Genomic DNA, 21,911 nt, shown 5'->3' on the forward strand with positions numbered 1-21,911 from the left:
ATAGTGAACATTACTGTTTTGATAGTGAACATGCCTGTTTTCATAGTAAACATGACCGTTTTGTATCTAGTAAACATGACTGTTTTGATAGTAAACTTGCCTGTTTTCATAGTGAACATGACTGTTTTGATAGTAAACATGACTGTTTTGATAGTAAACATTACCGTTTTGTACCTAGTGAACATGACTGTTTTGATAGTAAACATGACCGTTTTGTACCTAGTAAACATGTCTGTTTTGATAGTGAACATGACTGTTTTGATAGTTAACATGACTGTTTTGATAGTAAACATGACCGTTTTGTACCTAGTAAACATGACTGTTTTGTACCTCGTAAACATGCCTGTTTTGATAGTGAACATGACTGTTTTGATAGTAAACATGACCGTTTTGAGAGGAAACATGCCTGTTTTGATAGTGAACATTACTGTTTTGATAGTGAACATGCCTATTTTGATAGTAAACATGACCGTTTTGATAGTAAACATGACTGTTTTTAAAGTAAACATACATGTTTTGATAGTGAACATGCCTGTTTTGATAGTGAACATGACCGTTTTGTACCTAGTAAACATGACTGTTTTGTACCTCGTAAACATGCCTGTTTTGATAGTGAACATGACTATTTGATTGTAAACATGACCGTTTTGAACCTAGTAAACATGCCTGTTTTGATAGTAAACATGACTGTTTTGATAGTAAACATGACCGTTTTGTACCTAGTAAACATGACCATTTGTACCTAGTAAACATGACTATTTGATTGTAAACATGACCGTTTTGAACCTAGTAAACATGACTGTTTTGAAAGTAAACATGACCGTTTTGTACCTAGTAAACATGACCATTTGTACCTAGTAAACATGACTGTTTTGATAGGAAACATGCCTGTTTTGATAGTAAACATGACTGCTTTGATAGTAACCATGACCGTTTGTACCTAGTAAACATGACCATTTGTACCTAGTAAACATGACTATTTGATTGTAAACATGACCGTTTTGATAGGGAACATGACTGTTTTGATAGCAAACATGACCGTTTTGAACCTAGTAAACATGAATGTTTTGACAGGAAACATGCCTGTTTTGATAGTGAACATTACTGTTTTGATAGTGAACATGCCTGTTTTCATAGTAAACATGACCGTTTTGTATCTAGTAAACATGACTGTTTTGATAGTAAACATGACTGTTTTGATAGTAAACATGACCGTTTTGTACCTAGTAAACATGTCTGTTTTGATAGTGAACATGACTGTTTTGATAGTTAACATGACTGTTTTGATAGTAAACATGACCGTTTTGTACCTAGTAAACATGACTGTTTTGTACCTCGTAAACATGCCTGTTTTGATAGTGAACATGACTGTTTTGATAGTAAACATGACTGTTTTGATAGTAAACATGACCGTTTTGAACCTAGTAAACATGAATGTTTTGACAGGAAACATGCCTGTTTTGATAGTGAACATTACTGTTTTGATAGTAAACATGACTGTTTTGATAGTAAACATTACCGTTTTGTACCTAGTGAACATGACTGTTTTGATAGTAAACATGACTGTTTTGATAGTAAACATGACCGTTTTGTACCTAGTAAACATGTCTGTTTTGATAGTGAACATGACTGTTTTGATAGTTAACATGACTGTTTTGATAGTAAACATGACCGTTTTGTACCTAGTAAACATGACTGTTTTGTACCTCGTAAACATGCCTGTTTTGATAGTGAACATGACTGTTTTGATAGTAAACATGACCGTTTTGAGAGGAAACATGCCTGTTTTGATAGTGAACATTACTGTTTTGATAGTGAACATGCCTATTTTGATAGTAAACATGACCGTTTTGATAGTAAACATGCCTGTTTTTAAAGTAAACATACATGTTTTGATAGTGAACATGCCTGTTTTGATAGTGAACATGACCGTTTTGTACCTAGTAAACATGACTGTTTTGTACCTCGTAAACATGCCTGTTTTGATAGTGAACATGACTATTTGATTGTAAACATGACCGTTTTGTACCTAGTAAACTTGCCTGTTTTGATAGTGAACATGACTATTTTGATAGTAAACATGACCGTTTTGAACCTAGTAAACATGACCATTTGTACCTAGTAAACATGACTGTTTTGATAGTAAACATGACTGTTTTGTACCTAGAAACCATGACTGTTTTGATAGTGAACATGTCTATTTGATTGTAAACATGACCGTTTTGAACCTAGTAAACATGACTGTTTTGTACCTCTTAAACATGCCTGTTTTGATAGAGAACATGACTGTTTTGATAGTGAACATGCCTGTTTTGATAGTAAACATGACTGTTTTTAAAGTAAACATACATGTTTTGATAGTGAACATGCCTGTTTTGATTGTAAACATGACTGTTTTGATAGTAAACATGACCGTTTTGAACCTAGTAAACATGACTGTTTTGATAGGAAACATGCCTGTTTTGATAGTAAACATGACTGTTTTGATAGTAAACATGACCGTTTTGTACCTAGTAAACATGACCATTTGTACCTAGTAAACATGACTGTTTTGATAATAAACATGACTGTTTTGATAGTGAACATGACTGTTTTGATAGTTAACATGACAGTTTTGATAATAAACTTGACTTCTTTGATTGTGAACATGACTGTTTTGATAGTAAACATGACTGTTTTGATAGTAAACATGACCGTTTTGTACCTAGTAGACATGCCTGTTTTGATAGTGAACATGACTGTTTTGATAATAAACTTGACTTCTTTGATAGTGAACATGACAGTTTTGATAGTGAACATGACTGTTTTGATAGTAAACATGACTGGCTTGTACCTAGTAGACATGCCTGTTTTGATAGTAAACATGACCGTTTTGTACCTAGTAGACATGCCTGTTTTGATAGTGAACATGTCTGTTTTGATAGTAAACATGACTGTTTTGTAAGTAAACATACATGTTTTGATAGTGAACATGCCTGTTTTGATTGTAAACATGACCATTGTGTACCTAGTAAAAATGCCTGTTTTGATAGTAAACATGCCTGTTTTGACAGTAAACATGATCGTTTTGATAGTAAACATGACTGTTTTTATAGTGAACATGACAGTTTTGATAGTGAACATGCCTGTTTTGATTGTAAACATGACTGTTTTGATAGTAAACATGACCGTTTTGAACCTAGTAAACATGACTGTTTTGATAGGAAACATGCCTGTTTTGATAGTAAACATGACCGTTTTGTACCTAGTAAACATGACCATTTGTACCTAGTAAACATGACTGTTTTGATAATAAACATGACTGTTTTGATAGTGAACATGACTGTTTTGATAGTTAACATGACAGTTTTGATAATAAACTTGACTTCTTTGATTGTGAACATGACTGTTTTGATAGTAAACATGACTGTTTTGAACCTAGTAGACATGCCTGTTTTGATAGGAAACATGCCTGTTTTGATAGTAAACATGACTGTTTTGATAGTAAACATGACCGTTTTGTACCTAGTAGACATGCCTGTTTTGATAGTGAACATGACTGTTTTGATAATAAACTTGACTTCTTTGATAGTGAACATGACAGTTTTGATAGTGAACATGACTGTTTTGATAGTAAACATGACTGGCTTGTACCTAGTAGACATGCCTGTTTTGATAGTAAACATGACCGTTTTGTACCTAGTAGACATGCCTGTTTTGATAGTGAACATGTCTGTTTTGATAGTAAACATGACTGTTTTGTAAGTAAACATACATGTTTTGATAGTGAACATGCCTGTTTTGATTGTAAACATGACCATTGTGTACCTAGTAAAAATGCCTGTTTTGATAGTAAACATGCCTGTTTTGACAGTAAACATGATCGTTTTGATAGTAAACATGACTGTTTTTATAGTGAACATGACAGTTTTGATAGTGAACATGCCTGTTTTGATAGTAAACATGACTGGCTTGTACCTAGTAGACATGCCTGTTTTGATAGTAAACATGACTGTTTTGTACCTAGTAGACATGCCTGTTTTGACAGTGAACATGACTGTTTTGATAGTAAACATGACCGTTTTGTACCTAGTAGACATGCCTGTTTTGATAGTGAACATGCCTGTTTTGACAGTAAACGTGATCGTTTTGATAGTAAACATGACTGTTTTTATAGTGAACATGACTGTTTTGATAGTGAACATGACAGTTTTGATATTACACATGACTGTTTTGTACCTAGTAGACATGCCTGTATTGATAGTAAACATGACTGTTTTGTACCTAGTAGACATGCCTGTATTGATAGTGAACATGACAGTTTTGATATTACAAATGACTGTTTTGTACCTAGTAGACATGCCTGTATTGATAGTGAACATGCCTGTTTTGATAGTGAACATGACTGTTTTGATAGTGAACATGACCGTTTTGATAGTAAACATGACTGTTTAGATAGTTAACATACCTGTTTTGATAGTTAATATACCTGTTTTGATGGTTAACATGACCGTTTTGATAGTAAACATACCTGTTTTGATAGTAAACATGACTGTTTTGACAGTAAACATGCCTGTTTTGACAGTAAACATGCCTGTTTTGACAGTACAAATGACTGTTTTAATAGTGAACATGACTGTTTAGATAGTTAACATACCTGTTTTGATAGTTAATATACCTGTTTTGATGGTTAACATGACTGTTTTGATAGTGCACATGACTGATTTGATAGTGAACATGACTGTTTTGATAATAAACTTGACTGTTTTGATAATGCACATGACTGTTTTGATAGTGAACATGACTATTTGATTGTAAACATGACCTTTTTGAACCTAGTAAACATGACTGTTTTGATAGTAAACATGCCCGTTTTGACAGTAAACATGACCGTTTTGATAGTAAACATGACTGTTTTGATAGTAAACATGACTGTTTTGATAGTAAACATGACTGTTTTGATAGTGAACATGACTGTTTTGATAGTGAACATGACTATTTGATTGTAAACATGACCTTTTTGAACCTAGTAAACATGACAGTTTTGTACCTAGTAGACATGCCTGTATTGATAGTAAACATTACTGTTTTGATAGTGAACATGACTGTTTTGATAGTAAACATGACTGTTTAGATAGTTAACATACCTGTTTTGACTGTAAACATGCCTGTTTTGACAGTAAACATGACTGTTTTGATAGTGAACATGACTGTTTTGATAATAAACATGACTGTTTTAATAGTGAACATGACTGTTTTGATAGTGAACATGACTGTTTTGATAGTGCACATAACTGATTTGATAGTGAACATGACTGTTTTGATAATAAACTTGACTGTTTTGATAGTGAACATGACTGTTTTGATAGTGAACATGACTATTTGATTGTAAACATGACCTTTTTGAACCTAGTAAACATGACTGTTTTGATAGGGAAAATGACTGTTTTGATAGTAAACATGACCGTTTTGTACCTAGTAAACATGACTGTTTTGATAGGAAACATGCCTGTTTTGATAGTAAACATGACTGTTTTGATAGTAAACATGACCGTTTTGTACCTAGTAAACATGTCTGTTTTGATAGTGAACATGACTGTTTTGATAGTAAACATGACTGTTTTGATAGTAAACATGACCGTTTTGTACCTAGTAAACATGTCTGTTTTGATAGTGAACATGACTGTTTTGATAGTGAACATGACCGTTTTGACAGTAAACATGCCTGTTTTGATAGTGAACATGACTGTTTTGATAGTGAACATGCCTGTTTTGATAATAAACTTGACTGTTTTGATAATGCACATGACTGTTTTGTTAGTAAACATGACTATTTGATTGTAAACATGACCTTTTTGAACCTAGTAAACATGACTGTTTTGATAGTAAACATGCCCGTTTTGACAGTAAACATGACCGTTTTGATAGTAAACATGACTGTTTTGATAGTAAACATGACTGTTTTGATAGTGAACATGACTGTTTTGATAGTGAACATGACTATTTGATTGTAAACATGACCTTTTTGAACCTAGTAAACATGACTGTTTTGATAGTAAACATGCCCGTTTTGACAGTAAACATGACCGTTTTGATAGTAAACATGACTGTTTTGATAGTAAACATGACTGTTTTGATAGTAAACATGACTGTTTTGATAGTGAACATGACTGTTTTGATAGTGAACATGACTATTTGATTGTAAACATGACCTTTATGAACCTAGTAAACATGACTGTTTTGTACCTAGTAGACATGCCTGTATTGATAGTAAACATTACTGTTTTGATAGTGAACATGACTGTTTTGATAGTAAACATGACTGTTTAGATAGTTAACATACCTGTTTTGACTGTAAACATGCCTGTTTTGACAGTAAACATGACTGTTTTGATAGTGAACATGACTGTTTTGATAATAAACATGACTGTTTTAATAGTGAACATGACTGTTTTGATAGTGAACATGCCTGTTTTGATAGTAAACATGACTGTTTTGATAGTAAACATGACCGTTTTGTACCTAGTAAACATGTCTGTTTTGATAGTGAACATGACTGTTTTGATAGTAAACATGACTGTTTTGATAATAAACTTGACTGTTTTGATAGTGAACATGACTGTTTTGATAGTGAACATGACTGTTTTGATAATAAACTTGACTGTTTTGATAGTGAACATGACTGTTTTGATAGTGAACATGACTATTTGATTGTAAACATGACCTTTTTGAACCTAGTAAACATGACTGTTTTGATAGGGAAAATGACTGTTTTGATAGTAAACATGACCGTTTTGTACCTAGTAAACATGACTGTTTTGATAGGAAACATGCCTGTTTTGATAGTAAACATGACTGTTTTGATAGTAAACATGACCGTTTTGTACCTAGTAAACATGTCTGTTTTGATAGTGAACATGACTGTTTTGATAGTAAACATGACTGTTTTGATAGTAAACATGACCGTTTTGTACCTAGTAAACATGTCTGTTTTGATAGTGAACATGACTGTTTTGATAGTTAACATGACTGTTTTGATAGTGAACATGACCGTTTTGACAGTAAACATGCCTGTTTTGATAGTGAACATGACTGTTTTGATAGTGAACATGCCTGTTTTGATAGTAAACATGACCGTTTTGATAGTAAACATGACTGTTTTTAAAGTAAACATACATGTTTTGATAGTGAACATGACTGTTTTGATAGTGAACATGCCTGTTTTGATAGTAAACTTGCCTGTTTTGATAGTGAACATGACTATTTTGATAGTAAACATGACCGTTTTGTACCTAGTAAACATGACCATTTGTACCTAGTAAACATGACTATTTTGATAGTAAACATGACTGTTTTGTACCTATAAAAATTTACTGTTTTGATAGTGAACATGACTATTTGATTGCAAACATGACCGTTTTGAACCTAGTAAATATGACTGTTTTGATAGGGAACATGACTGTTTTGATAGTAAACATGACCGTTTTGTACCTAGTAAACATGACTGTTTTGATAGGAAACATGCCTGTTTTGATAGTAAACATGACTGTTTTGGACCTAGAAAACATGACTGTTTTGATAGTGAACATGACTATTTGATTGTAAACATGACCGTTTTGAACCTAGTAAATATGACTGTTTTGATAGTGAACATGCCTGTTTTGATAGTAAACTTGCCTGTTTTGATAGTGAACATACCTGTTTTGACAGTAAACATGCCTGTTTTGACAGTAAACATGACTTATTTGACAGTAAACATGACTGTTTTGATAGTGAATATGACTGTTTTGATAATAAACATGACTGTTTTGATAGTGCACATGACTGATTTGATAGTGAACATGACTGTATGTGTAAGAGTGTGTGTGTACTGTGTTGTATGTGTAAGAGCGTGTGTGTAGTATGTTGTGTGTGTGTAAGAGCGTGTGTGTACTGTGTTGTGTGTGTGTAAGAGCATGTGTGTACTGTGTTTTGTGTGTTGTGGATCTTCATCGGTCCCATCTGTCACACATCTGTGTGTGTGTGTGGGTGTGTGTATGTAAGTGTGAGACATTCGGAGATGATTAAGGTTGTAATCACCCGTCCCTCCATCTGTGTCCGTGTGACTCTCCCTCGCCAATGAGCCACCCCGTCCCCATGGAAACACCCAGTGAGTGTAAATAACACCCTAAGTGATTGGACCAGGAACTCCAAACACAACTCATTATCATAACAAATTCTAGTTCAAAACTCTGAAACAAGACTGTCATGAGATGGATTGAACTCTGTGTGTGTGTGTGTGTGTGTGTGTGTGTGTGTGTGTGTGTGTGTGTGTGTGTGTGTGTGTGTGTGTGTGTGTGTGTGTGTGTGTGTGTGTGTGTGTGTGTGTGTGTGTGTGTGTGTGTGTGTGTGTGTGTGTGTGTGTGTGTGTGTGTGTGTGTGTGTGTGTGTGTGTTTGGAGGTGGAGGTGTGTGGGTGTGAGTGGAGGTGTGTGGCTGTGTTTGGAGGTGGAGGTGTGTGGCTGTGTTTGGAGTTGGAGGTGTTTGGAAGTGTGTGGTTATGTGTTTGGAGGTGTGTGGGTGTGTTTGGAGGTGGATCAGTGTGGGTGTGTTTGGAGGTGTGTGTGTGTGTGTGTCTACGTGCGTGTCTACGTGTGTGTGTGTGTCTACGTGTGTGTGTGTGTGTGTGTGTGTGTGTGTGTGTGTGTGTGTGTGTGTGTGTGTGTGTGTGTGTGTGTGTGTGTGTGTGTGTGTGTGTGTGTGTGTGTGTGTGTGTGTGTGTGTGTGTGTGTGTGTGTGTGTGTGTGTGTGTGAGAACCCTCCTGTCTCAGCATCCAGTATTTATGCTGCAGTAGTTTATGTGTCGGGGGGCTAGGGTCAGTTTGTTATATCTGGAGTACTTGTCCTGTCCTATTTGGTGTCCTGTGTGAATTTAAGTGTGCTCTCTCTAATTCTCTCTTTCTCTCTCTCTCTCTCGGAGGACCTGAGCCCTAGGACCATGCCTCAGGACTACCTGACATGACGACTCCTTGCTGTCCCCAGTCCACTTGGCCGTGCTGCTGCTCCAGTTTCAACTGTTCTGCCTTAAAGCTGAACCTCGGCAAGACGGAGCTGCTCTTCCTCCCGGGGAAGGACTGCCCGTTCCATGATCTCGCCATCACGGTTGACAACTCCATTGTGTCCTCCTCCCAGAGCGCCAAGAACCTTGGCGTGATCCTGGACAACACCCTGTCGTTCTCAACTAACATCAAGGCGGTGGCCCGTTCCTGTAGGTTCATGCTCTACAACATCCGCAGAGTACGACCCTGCCTCACACAGGAAGCGGCGCAGGTCCTAATCCAGGCACTTGTCATCTCCCGTCTGGATTACTGCAACTCGCTGTTGGCTGGGCTCCCTGCCTGTGCCATTAAACCCCTTCAACTCATCCAGAACGCCGCAGCCCGTCTGGTGTTCAACCTTCCCAAGTTCTCTCACGTCACCCCGCTCCTCCGTTCTCTCCACTGGCTTCCAGTTGAAGCTCGCATCCGCTACAAGACCATGGTGCTTGCCTACGGAGCTGTGAGGGGAACGGCACCTCAGTACCTCCAGGCTCTGATCAGGCCCTACACCCAAACAAGGGCACTGCGTTCATCCACCTCTGGCCTGCTCGCCTCCCTACCACTGAGGAAGTATAGCTCCCGCTCAGCCCAGTCAAAACTGTTCGCTGCCCTGGCCCCCCCAATGGTGGAACAAACTCCCTCACGACGCCAGGACAGCGGAGTCAATCACCACCTTCCGGAGACACCTGAAACCCCACCTCTTCAAGGAATACCTAGGATAGGTTAAGTAATCCCTCTCACCCCACCCCCCCCTAAGTTTTAGATGCACTATTGTTAAGTGACTGTCCCACTGGATGTCATAAGGTGAATGCACCAATTTGTAAGTCGCTCTGGATAAGAGCGTCTGCTAAATGACTTAAATGTAAATGTAAATGTCATTTATGAACATTTGAACATCTTGGCCATGTTCTGTTATAATCTCCACCCGCCACAGATCTCCACCCGCCACAGACTGGCCACCCCTCATAGCCTGGTTCCTCTCTAGGTTTCTTCCTAGGTTTTGGCCTTTCTAGGGAGTTTTTCCTAGCCACCGTGCTTCTACACCTGCATTGCTTGCTGTTTGGGGTTTTAGGCTGGGTTTCTCTGCAGCAATTTGAGATATCAGCTGATGTACAAAGGGCTATATAAATACATTTGATTTGATTTGATTTGTGTGTGTGTGTGTGTGTGTGTGTATACTGTATATCTATGTTCTGAAGTAGTGTCCTTAATTTATTATTCATCCAGAATTTAAATGTTTTTTTTGAGCAATGGTAAGAAAGCCATAACAAGACAAAGGACTCACAGGTGACCACACACACACACACACACACACACACACACTTGGAGAAATCACTCATTCTCATCATGGAATGGAATCAATTTCGAAATCACAACCAAATTTCACTATCAATTTCCACATAGGAGTGAGAGGCCGAACAGAAACTTCAGCTTTGTTCTATCCTGTTGTGTTCCAACACACAAACAAAGTTGCTCTGAAAATCCCCAGAAAACCATGGTGTAATGATTTATCACGCTACCCCTAGTGTTGATGACTCTAAGTGGCAGCCCTATCTCCCTGATCCTGGCACAGCTGTGTGTGTGTGTGTGTGTGTGTGTGTGTGTGTGTGTGTGTGTGTGTGTGTGTGTGTGTGTGTGTGTGTGTGTGTGTGTGTGTGTGTGTGTGTGTGTGTGTGTGTGTGTGTGTGTGTGTGTGTGTGTGTGTGTGTGTGTGTGTGTGTGTGAGAGAGAGAGAGAGACCTGGAAAACCTGTATGTGTTTAGAGGTGTGTGTGTGTGTCTACGTGTGTGTGTCTACGTGTGTGTGTGTGCGTGTGTGTGTGTGTGTGTGTGTGAGTGTGTGTGTGTGTGTGTGTGTGTGTTTGGAGGTGGAGGTGTGTGGGTGTGAGTGGAGGTGTGTGGCTGTGTTTGGAGGTGGAGGTGTGTGGCTGTGTTTGGAGTTGGAGGTGTTTGGAAGTGTGTGGTTATGTGTTTGGAGGTGTGTGGGTGTGTTTGGAGGTGGATCAGTGTGGGTGTGTTTGGAGGTGTGTGTGTGTGTGTCTACGTGCGTGTCTACGTGTGTGTGTGTGTCTACGTGTGTGTGTGTGTGTGTGTGTGTGTGTGTGTGTGTGTGTGTGTGTGTGTGTGTGTGTGTGTGTGTGTGTGTGTGTGTGTGTGTGTGTGTGTGTGTGTGTGTGTGTGTGTGTGTGTGTGTGTGTGTGTGTGTGAGAACCCTCCTGTCTCAGCATCCAGTATTTATGCTGCAGTAGTTTATGTGTCGGGGGGCTAGGGTCAGTTTGTTATATCTGGAGTACTTGTCCTGTCCTATTTGGTGTCCTGTGTGAATTTAAGTGTGCTCTCTCTAATTCTCTCTTTCTCTCTCTCTCTCGGAGGACCTGAGCCCTAGGACCATGCCTCAGGACTACCTGACATGACGACTCCTTGCTGTCCCCAGTCCACCTGGCCGTGCTGCTGCTCCAGTTTCAACGGTTCTGCCTTATTATTATTGGACCATGCTGGTCATTTATGAACATTTGAACATCTTGGCCATGTTCTGTTATAATCTCCACCTGCCACAGATCTCCACCCGCCACAGACTGGCCACCCCACATAGCCTGGTTCCTCTCTAGGTTTCTTCCTAGGTTTTGGCCTTTCTAGGGAGTTTTTCCTAGCCACCGTGCTTCTACACCTGCATTGCTTGCTGTTTGGGGTTTTAGGCTGGGTTTCTCTACAGCAATTTGAGATATCAGCTGATGTACAAAGGGCTATATAAATACATTTGATTTGATTTGATTTGTGTGTGTGTGTGTGTACTGTATATCTATGTTCTGAAGTAGTGTCCTTAATTTATTATTCATCCAGAATTTAAATGTTTTTTTTTTAGCAATGGTAAGAAAGCCATAACAAGACAAAGGACTCACAGGTGACCACACACACACACACACACACACACTTGGAGAAATCACTCATTCTCATCATGGAATGGAATCAATTTCGAAATCACAACCAAATTTCACTATCAATTTCCACATAGGAGTGAGAGGCCGAACAGAAACTTCAGCTTTGTTCTATCCTGTTGTGTTCCAACACACAAACAAAGTTGCTCTGAAAATCCCCAGAAAACCATGGTGTAATGATTTATCACGCTACCCCTAGTGTTGATGACTCTAAGTGGCAGCCCTATCTCCCTGATCCTGGCACAGCTGTGTGTGTGTGTGTGTGTGTGTGTGTGTGTGTGTGTGTGTGTGTGTGTGTGTGTGTGTGTGTGTGTGTGTGTGTGTGTGTGTGTGTGTGTGTGTGTGTGTGTGTGTGTGTGTGTGTGTGTGTGTGTGTGTGTGTGTGTGTGTGTGTGTGTGTGTGTGAGAGTGTGCATGTGTGTGTGAGTGTGAGTGAGAGAGAGAGACCTGGAAAACCTGTATGTGTTTAGAGGTGTGTGTGTGTGTCTACGTGTGTGTGTGTGTCTACGTGTGTGTGTGTGTGCGTGTGTGTGTGTGTGAGTGAGTGTGTGTGTGTGTGTGTGTGTGTGTGTGTGTGTGTGTGTGTGTGTGTGTGTGTGTGTGTGTGTGTGTGTGTGTGTGTGTGTGTGTGTGTGTGTGTGTGTGTGTGTGTTTGGAGGTGGAGGTGTGTGGGTGTGAGTGGAGGTGTGTGGCTGTGTTTGGAGGTGGAGGTGTGTGGCTGTGTTTGGAGTTGGAGGTGTTTGGAAGTGTGTGGTTATGTGTTTGGAGTAGTGTGGGTGTGTTTGGAGGTGGATCAGTGTGGGTGTGTTTGGAGGTGTGTGTGTGTGTGTGTCTACGTGCGTGTCTACGTGTGTGTGTGTGTGTGTGTGTGTGTGTGTGTGTGTGTGTGTGTGTGTGTGTGTGTGTGTGTGTGTGTGTGTGTGTGTGTGTGTGTGTGTGTGTGTGTGTGTGTGTGTGTTTGGAGGTGGAGGAGTGTGGGTGTGTGTGGAGGTGTGTTTGGAAGTGGAGGTGTGTGGGTGTGTGGGTGTGTTTGGAGGTGGAGGTGTGTGGGTGTGTTTGGAGGTGGAGGTGTGTTTGGAGGTGGAGATGTGTGGGTGTGTGTGTTTGGAGGTGTGTGGGTGTGTGTGTTTGGAGGTGTGTGTGTGTTTGGAGGTGGAGGTGTGTGTGTGTGTGTGTTTGGAGGTGTGTGTGTGTGTGTGTGTGTGTGTGTGTGTGTGTGTGTGTGTGTTTGGAGGTGTGTGTGTGTTTGGAGGTGGAGGTGTGTGGGTGTGTGGGTGTGTTTGGAGGTGGAGGTGTGTGGGTGTGTTTGGAGGTGGAGGTGTGTGGGTGTGTTTGGAATTGGAGGTGTGTGTGTGTTTGGAGGTGTGTGTGTGTGTGTTTGGAAGTGTGTGCGTGTGTGTTTGGAGGTGGAGGTGTGTTTGGAGGTGGAGATGTGTGGGTGTGTGTGTTTGGAGGTGTGTGTGTGTGTGTGTGTTTGGAGGTGTGTGTGTGTGTGTTTGGATGTGTGTGTGTGTTTGGAGGTGGAGGTGTGTTTGGAGGTGGAGCTGTGTGGGTGTTTGTGTTTGGAGGTGTGTGTGTGTGTGTGTTTGGAGGTGTGTGTATGTTTGGAGGTGGAGGTTTGTGGGTGCGCGCATCTCCCTGATCATGGCCCAGCTGTGGGAGAGGATATATTTTATAAACTAATCCTCTTATCAGGATCTTGTGCTGCTCTCTGCACACCGTTTCCCTGAGAAAGTCAGGGAGGGGGGGGCCCAGTAGAACCCCCTGAAACACAAACTGAGTGCTGGAAAACACCCCTATTGTTACTGTGTGTGTGTGTGTGTGTGTGTGTGTGTGTGTGTGTGTGTGTGTGTGTGTGTGTGTGTGTGTGTGTGTGTGTGTGTGTGTGTGTGTGTGTGTGTGTGTGTGTGTGTGTGTGTGTGTGTGTGTGTGTGTGTGTTTGGAGGTGGAGGTGTGTGGGTGTGTTTGGAGGTGGAGGTGTGTTTGGAGTTGGAGGTGTGTGGTTGTGTTTGGAGGTGTGTTTGGAGATGGAGGTGGAGGTGTGTGGGTGTGTTTGGAGGTGGAGGTGTGTGTGTGTGTGTGTGTGTGTGTGTGTGTGTGTGTGTGTGTGTGTGTGTGTGTGTGTGTGTGTGTGTGTGTGTGTGTGTGTGTGTGTGTGTGTGTGTGTTTGGAGGTGGAGGTGTGTGGGTGTGTTTGGAGGTGGAGGTGTGTTTGGAGTTGGAGGTGTGTGGGTGTGTTTGGAGGTGTGTTTGGAGATGGAGGTGGAGGTGTGTGGGTGTGTTTGGAGGTGGAGGTGTGTGTGTGTGTGTGTGTGTGTGTGTGTGTGTGTGTGTGTGTGTGTGTGTGTGTGTGTGTGTGTGTGTGTGTGTGTGTGTGTGTGTGTGTGTGTGTGTGTGTGTGTGTGTGTGTGTGTGTGTGTGAGAGTGTGAGTGTGTGTGTGAGTGTGAGTGAGAGAGAGAGACCTGGAAAACCTGTATGTGTTTAGAGGTGTGTGTGTGTGTGTCTATGTGTGTGTGTGTGTCTACGTGTGTGTGTGTGTGTGTGCGTGTGTGTGTGTGTGTGTGTGAGTGAGTGTGTGTGTGTGTGTGTGTGTTTTGGAGGTGGAGGTGTGTGGGTGTGAGTGGAGGTGGTGTGGCTGTGTTTGGAGGTGGAGGTGTGTGGGTGTGTTTGGAGGTGGAGGTGTGTGTGTGTGTGTGTGTGTGTGTGTGTGTGTGTGTGTGTGTGTGTGTGTGTGTGTGTGTGTGTGTGTGTGTGTGTGTGTGTGTGTGTGTGTGTGTGTTGTGTGTGTGTGGAGGTGGAGGTGTGGGGTGTGTTTGGAGGTGGAGGTGTGTTTGGAGTTGGAGGTGTGTGGGTGTGTTTGGAGGTGTGTTTGGAGATGGAGGTGGAGGTGTGTGGGTGTGTTTGGAGGTGGAGGTGTGTGTGTGTGTGTGTGTGTGTGTGTGTGTGTGTGTGTGTGTGTGTGTGTGTGTGTGTGTGTGTGTGTGTGTGTGTGTGTGTGTGTGTGTGTGTGTGTGTGTGTGTGTGTGTGTGTGTGTGTGTGTGTGTGTGTGTGAGAGTGTGAGTGTGTGTGTGAGTGTGAGTGAGAGAGAGAGACCTGGAAAACCTGTATGTGTTTAGAGGTGTGTGTGTGTGTCTATGTGTGTGTGTGTGTCTACGTGTGTGTGTGTGTGTGTGCGTGTGTGTGTGTGTGTGTGTGAGTGAGTGTGTGTGTGTGTGTGTGTGTGTTTGGAGGTGGAGGTGTGTGGGTGTGAGTGGAGGTGTGTGGCTGTGTTTGGAGGTGGAGGTGTGTGGCTGTGTTTGGAGTTGGAGGTGTTTGGAAGTGTGTGGTTATGTGTTTGGAGGTGTGTGGGTGTGTTTGGAGGTGGATCAGTGTGGGTGTGTTTGGAGGTGTGTGTGTGTGTGTGTCTACGTGCGTGTCTACGCGTGTGTGTGTGTCTACGTGTGTGTGTGTGTGTGTGTGTGTGTGTGTGTGTGTGTGTGTGTGTGTGTGTGTGTGTGTGTGTGTGTGTGTGTGTGTGTGTTTGGAGGTGGAGGAGTGTGGGTGTGTGTGGAGGTGTGTTTGGAAGTGGAGGTGTGTGGGTGTGTGGGTGTGTTTGGAGGTGGAGGTGTGTGGGTGTGTGGGTGTGTTTGGAGGTGGAGGTGTGTTTGGAGGTGGAGATGTGTGGGTGTGTGTGTTTGGAGGTGTGTGGGTGTGTGTGTTTGGAGGTGTGTGTGTGTGTGTTTGGAGGTGTGTGTGTGTTTGGAGGTGGAGGTGTGTGTGTGTGTGTGTGTTTGGAGGTGTGTGTGTGTGTGTGTTTGGAGGTGTGTGTGTGTTTGGAGGTGTGTGTGTGTGTGTGTTTGGAAGTGTGTGCGTGTGTGTTTGGAGGTGGAGGTGTGTTTGGAGGTGGAGATGTGTGGGTGTGTGTGTTTGGAGGTGTGTGTGTGTGTGTGTGTGTGTGTTTGGAGGTGTGTGTGTGTGTGTTTGGATGTGTGTGTGTGTTTGGAGGTGGAGGTGTGTTTGGAGGTGGAGCTGTGTGGGTGTTTGTGTTTGGAGGTGTGTGTGTGTGTTTGGAGGTGTGTGTATGTTTGGAGGTGGAGGTTTGTGGGTGCGCGTATCTCCCTGATCATGGCCCAGCTGTGGGAGAGGATATATTTTATAAACTAATCCTCTTATCAGGATCTTGTGCTGCTCTCTGCACACCGTTTCCCTGAGAAAGTCAGGGAGGGGGGGGCCCAGTAGAACCCCCTGAAACACAAACTGAGTGCTGGAAAACACCCCTATTGTTACTGTGTGTGTGTGTGTGTGTGTGTGTGTGTGTGTGTGTGTGTGTGTGTGTGTGTGTGTGTGTGTGTGTGTGTGTGTGTGTGTGTGTGTGTGTGTGTGTGTGTGTGTGTGTGTGTGTGTGTGTGTGTTTTTGGAGGTGGAGGTGTGTGGGTGTGTTTGGAGGTGGAGGTGTGTTTGGAGTTGGAGGTGTGTGGGTGTGTTTGGAGGTGTGTTTGGAGATGGAGGTGGAGGTGTGTGGGTGTGTTTGGAGGTGGAGGTGTGTGTGTGTGTGTGTGTGTGTGTGTGTGTGTGTGTGTGTGTGTGTGTGTGTGTGTGTGTGTGTGTGTGTGTGTGTGTGTGTGTGTGTGTGTGTGTGTGTGTTGGAGGTGGAGGTGTGTGGGTGTGTTTGGAGGTGGAGGTGTGTTTGGAGTTGGAGGTGTGTGGGTGTGTTTGGAGGTGTGTTTGGAGATGGAGGTGGAGGTGTGTGGGTGTGTTTGGAGGTGGAGGTGTGTGTGTGTGTGTGTGTGTGTGTGTGTGTGTGTGTGTGTGTGTGTGTGTGTGTGTGTGTGTGTGTGTGTGTGTGTGTGTGTGTGTGTGTGTGTGTGTGTGTGTGTGAGAGTGTGAGTGTGTGTGAGAGTGTGAGTGAGAGAGAGAGACCTGGAAAACCTGTATGTGTTTAGAGGTGTGTGTGTGTGTCTATGTGTGTGTGTGTGTCTACGTGTGTGTGTGTGTGCGTGTGTGTGTGTGTGTGTGAGTGAGTGTGTGTGTGTGTGTGTGTTTGGAGGTGGAGGTGTGTGGGTGTGAGTGGAGGTGTGTGGCTGTGTTTGGAGGTGGAGGTGTGTGGCTGTGTTTGGAGTTGGAGGTGTTTGGAAGTGTGTGGTTATGTGTTTGGAGGTGTGTGGGTGTGTTTGGAGGTGGATCAGTGTGGGTGTGTTTGGAGGTGTGTGTGTGTGTGTGTCTACGTGCGTGTCTACGCGTGTGTGTGTGTCTACGTGTGTGTGTGTGTGTGTGTGTGTGTGTGTGTGTGTGTGTGTGTGTGTGTGTGTGTGTGTGTGTGTGTGTGTGTGTGTGTGTGTGTGTGTGTGTGTGTGTGTGTGTTTGGAGGTGGAGGAGTGTGGGTGTGTGTGGAGGTGTGTTTGGAAGTGGAGGTGTGTGGGTGTGTGGGTGTGTTTGGAGGTGGAGGTGTGTGGGTGTGTGGGTGTGTTTGGAGGTGGAGGTGTGTTTGGAGGTGGAGATGTGTGGGTGTGTGTGTTTGGAGGTGTGTGGGTGTGTGTGTTTGGAGGTGTGTGTGTGTGTGTTTGGAGGTGTGTGTGTGTTTGGAGGTGGAGGTGTGTGTGTGTGTGTGTGTTTGGAGGTGTGTGTGTGTGTGTGTTTGGAGGTGTGTGTGTGTTTGGAGGTGGAGGTGTGTGGGTGTGTGGGTGTGTTTGGAGGTGGAGGTGTGTGGGTGTGTTTGGAGGTGGAGGTGTGTGGGTGTGTTTGGAATTGGAGGTGTGTGTGTGTTTGGAGGTGTGTGTGTGTGTGTTTGGAAGTGTGTGCGTGTGTGTTTGGAGGTGGAGGTGTGTTTGGAGGTGGAGATGTGTGGGTGTGTGTGTTTGGAGGTGTGTGTGTGTGTGTGTGTTTGGAGGTGTGTGTGTGTTTGGATGTGTGTGTGTGTTTGGAGGTGGAGGTGTGTTTGGAGGTGGAACTGTGTGGGTGTTTGTGTTTGGAGGTGTGTGTGTGTGTGTTTGGAGGTGTGTTTGGAGATGGAGGTGGAGGTGTGTGGGTGTGTTTGGAGGTGGAGGTGTGTGTGTGTGTGTGTGTGTGTGTGTGTGTGTGTGTGTGTGTGTGTGTGTGTGTGTGTGTGTGTGTGTGTGTGTGTGTGTGTGTGTTTGCAGGTGTGTGTGTGTGTGTGTGTGTTTGGAGGTGTGTGTGTGTGTGTTTGGAGGTGTGTGTGTGTGTGTTTGGAGATGGAGGTTTGTGGGTGCGCGTATCTCCCTGATCGTGGCCCATCTGTGGGAGAGGAGATATTTTATAAACCAATCCTCTTATCAGGATCTTGTGCTGCTCTCTGCACACACCCTTTCCCTGAGAAAGTCAGGGAGGGAGGGGACCCAGTAGGACCCCCTGACACACACACTGAGTGCTGGAAAACACCCCTATGGTTACTTTGTGTGTGTGTGTGTGTGTGTGTGTGTGTGTGTGTGTGTGTGTGTGTGTGTGTGTGTGTGTGTGTGTGTGTGTGTGTGTGTGTGTGTGTGTGTGTGTGTGTGTGTGTGTGTAGTCAGTCAGTCAGTCAGTCAGTCAATCAGACAGAGAGACACAGAGACAGACAGACAGGTAGTGAATCTCATATGTAATGGGGAAACAGACCTTCCATACTCTCTAGACAACCAATGATCACTCTGCATTAGTATCTCTCTATTGGTCCCAATCACACACACACACACACACACACACACACACACACACACACACACACACACACACACACACACACACACACACACACACACACACACACACACACACACACACACACAACTAAGCTTCGGGGGTTGCCCCATATCAATATAATAATAATAATATCCTCACTGAAATCAAATCTAAACTCGATCAAAATATGTTTTTGTCAAATACAAAGGTGAACACCTGGAAGTGTAACCGAGTAACCTCGTCTGAGACCTGATGAGCTTCCATATTTAGGCTTTGGCTTAGAGGGCTAATACACTCTTCTGCAAGAGGCCTGAGCTCCAACCCCAAGCACCAGAGACAAAGCGCTACAGTATATTCAGAACAGGTGGCCATGTAAAACGCTGCTTTAGAGAAGAACAGGCTGGGCTGTTTATAGAAACTGATAAGAGAGACAGAGAGACAGAGAGACAGAGAGACAGAGAGACAGAGAGATATACAGATAGAAGAGGAATTACATCCAGACCACAGCACCCCCAGACACATCCACACCCCCACCCCCACCCCAACCAATCAACACCCCCCACGTCAACCATGCCCACACCCCATTTAGGCCCCCTCAGATCAGACCTATGCCACTCCTGCCCACCCCATGCACCCCACCCCTGCAAAGAGGGCCACAACATGGAAGCCACACATACGCCCAGGTAGTGAGCGGGCAAACAGTCCCAACCCCCACTCTCACACTCGCCCAAGCCAATGGCATGTACCAGATGCTCAGCAGGCTCTGCTCACACTTACTGGCCTGAGGCCAAACCACGACCAACAACATTGGACACTCTATGGAACAAAAAGCCTTCACTATATTATCCTGGAATATCCAAGACCTGAGGTCATCTGCCTTTGGCCTAAAGAGCTTGAACACGGACTTCACCAAAGAAATCGGTAATACAGACATTGTCATCCTGCAAGAAACCTGGTATAGAGGAGACGGACCCACTGGTTGCCCTCTAGGTTATAGAGAGCTGGTAGTCCCATCCACCAAACTACCAGGTGTGAAACAGGGAAGGGACTCAGGGGGTATGCTAATTTGGTATAGAGCAGACCTAACTCACTCCATTAAATTAATCAAAACAGGAACATTCTACATTTGGCTAGAAATTATCCTAACAGAGAAAAATGTCCTCCTGTGTGCTATCTATATCCCCCCACTAGAATCCCCATACTTTAATGAAGACAGCTTCTCCATCCTGGAGGGGGAAATCAATAATTTTCAGGCCCAGGGACAGGTACTAGTCTGTGGTGACCTAAATGCCAGAACCGGACAAGAACCTGACACCCTCAGCACACAGGGGGACAAACACCTGCCTAGAGGTGACAGCATTCCCTCCCACATATGCCCAACTAGGCACAACTATGACAACATAACCAACAAAAACGGGTCACAACTCCTGCAGCTCTGTCGCACGCTGGATATGTACATAGTCAATGGTAGGCTTCGAGGGGACTCCTATGGTAGGTACACATATAACTCATCTCTTGGCAGTAGTACTATAGACTACTTTATCACTTACCTCAACCCAGAGTCTCTCAGAGCGTTCACAGTCAGCCCACTGACACCCCTATCAGACCACAGCAAAATCACAGTCTACTTAAACAGAGCAATACTCAATCATGAGGCATCAAAGCCAAAGGAAGTGAGTAACATTAAGAAATGCTATAGATGGAAGGAATGCAGTTTGGAAACCTACCAAAAAACAATTAGGCAACAACAAATTCAATCCCTTTTAGACAATTTCCTGGATAAAACTTTCCACTGTAATAGTGAAGGTGTAAACTTGGCAGTAGAAAATCTTACCAGTATATTTGACCTCTCAGCTTCCCTATCAAATCTAAAAATCTCAAATAGAAAACCGAAGAAATTGAGAAACCTGTCCGACCAAAAACATAGAAACCTGGAAAACCTGAGTCTATGCCTTCACTATGGTGAATCACTAAAACAATACAGAAATACACTACGGAAAAATAAGGAAAAGCATGTCAGAAATCGGCTCAATATAATTGAAGAATCCATAGACTCTAACCACTTCTGGGAAAATTGGAAAACACTAAACAAACAACAACACAAAGAATTATCTATCCAAAATGTAGATGTATGGGTAAACCACTTCTCCAATCTTTTTGGCTCTATAACATAGAATAAAGAGCAAAAACATATACGATCAAATACAAATCTTAGAATCAAATATTAAAGACTACCAGAACCCACTGGATTCTCCAATGAACTTGAACGAGTTACAGGACAAAATAAAACCCTCTAACCCAAAACGGTTTATGGTGTTGATGGTATCCTTAACTTCTTGGATATAGGGGGCGCTATTTCAATTTTTGGATGAAAAACGTTCCCGTTTTAAACAAGATATTTTGTCATGAAAAGATGCTTGACTATGCATATATTTGACAGCTTTGGAAAGAAAACACTCTGACGTTTCCAAAACTGCAAAGATATTGTCTGTGAGTGCCGCAGAACTGATGTTACAGAAAAAACCCAGATAAAAATGCAATCAGGAAGTGCCGCATTTTTTGAAACCGCCTCATGGCAATGACTCCTTTTATGGCTGTGGAGGAGCTAGGAGTCAGCTTATGTTTTCCACGTTTTCCCCAAGGTGTCTGCAGCATTGTGACGTATTTGTAGGCATATCATTGGAAGATTGACTATAAGAGACTACATCTACCAGGTGGTCGCTTGGTGTCCTCCGTCGCAATTATTGCGTAATCTCCAGCTGCAGTATTTTTCCGTTTGCTTCTGATGAGAAACCAACTGCCACTAATGATTTATCATCGAATAGATATGTGAAAAACACCTTGAGGATTGATTCTAAACAACGTTTGCCATGTTTCGGTCGATATTATGGAGCTAATTTGGAAAAAAGTTTGGTGTTGTAGTGACTGCATTTTCAGTTTTTTTTCTTAGCCAAACATGAACAAAACGGAGCTATTTCTCCTACACAAATAATATTTGTTGGTACATTTGCTATCTAACTGAGAGTCTCGTCATTGAAAACATCCGAAGTTCTTCAAAGGTAAATTATTTTATTTGAATGCTTTTCTTGTTTTTGTGAAAATGTTGCCTGCTGAATGCTAGGCTTAACCTCTTAAGACTAGGCCTCAATACTGCCCCCTTTGGAGGAAGTGTGTGCCCATAGTAAACTGAAAATATTTTCGCTAATATATGCATATAATAATTATTATTGAATAGAAAACACTCTAAAGTTTCTAAAACCGTTGAA

This window comes from Oncorhynchus gorbuscha, linkage group LG18 (genome assembly GCF_021184085.1).
Source record: "Oncorhynchus gorbuscha isolate QuinsamMale2020 ecotype Even-year linkage group LG18, OgorEven_v1.0, whole genome shotgun sequence".
Lineage (NCBI taxonomy): Eukaryota > Metazoa > Chordata > Actinopteri > Salmoniformes > Salmonidae > Oncorhynchus > Oncorhynchus gorbuscha.